The sequence below is a fragment of the Myotis brandtii genome, unplaced genomic scaffold (assembly GCF_000412655.1).
Source record: "Myotis brandtii unplaced genomic scaffold, ASM41265v1 scaffold1954, whole genome shotgun sequence".
In the NCBI taxonomy this organism is placed as follows: Eukaryota; Metazoa; Chordata; class Mammalia; order Chiroptera; family Vespertilionidae; genus Myotis; species Myotis brandtii.
Genome location: NW_005357285.1, coordinates 13,334 through 14,389, shown reverse-complemented (window position 1 = coordinate 14,389; position 1,056 = coordinate 13,334).

Below are 1,056 nucleotides of genomic sequence, written 5' to 3'. Positions count from 1 at the left end.
GCAGTCAGACATCCCTCTCACAGTCTGGGGCTCTCGCAGTCCAGAACCCCTCACTCCTTACCACCTGCTTGCAGCAGAGGTAGGAGAGGCGTTCGCCAATGCTGCTGCGCTTGCCAGCCATGAAACTGGCTTCTGGCTGAGCAGCGCTCCCTATGGGAGCGCACTGACTACCAGGGGGCTGCTCCTGCATGAGCGTCTGAACCCTGGCGGTCAATGCACATCATAGTGACCAGTCGTTCTACTGTTCGGTCAATTTGCATATTAGGGTGTTACTAGAGGACCAGTGTGCACGAAATCATGCGCAAGTAGCTCACTTCCACTTGCCTTAGCTGGCCACCCCGCCCATCGCCGCTCGTAGCTTGTGCCCCGCCCTCCACCACTCATAGCTCTCCACAACTAGTAGCTCACGCCCTGCCCTCCGCTGGTCGTAGCTCTCCGCCACTAGTAGCTCGCATCCCGCCCCACCCGCCACGAGAGCCGTTGCTCCTTTGGTCGTGACGGCGTTACAGCGTGACAGCCATGGGCCTTTTATATAAGAGATTATCTTATATAATAAAAGGGTAATATGCAAATTGACCCTAACAGTGGAATGACCGGTTGCTATGACATGCACTGACCACCAGGGGGAAGATGCTCAACGCAGGAGCTGCCCCCTGGTGGTCAGTGCGCTTCCACAGGGGGAGCACCGCTCAGCCAGAGCCAGAAGTCAGCTCATGACTTGCCAGCGCAATGGCGGTGGCAGGAGCGGGCCTAAACTGTTAGTTAGACATTCCCCAAGGGCTCCTGGGCTGCCAGAGGGATGTCTGACTGCCAGCTTAGGCCCGATCCCCCAGGGAGTGGGCCTAAACCAGCAGGTGGACATCCCCCGATGGGGTCCCAGACTGCGAGAATGCGCAGGTGGGCTGAGGGACCCCACCCCCCTCTCCGAGTGCACGGATTTTCGTGCACCGGGCCTCTAGTATAAGATAAAAGCCTAAGCGACTGGCAGACCGGCCGGTAGCTATGACGTGCACTGACCACCAGGGGGCAGACACTCAACGCAGGAGCGGAAACCAC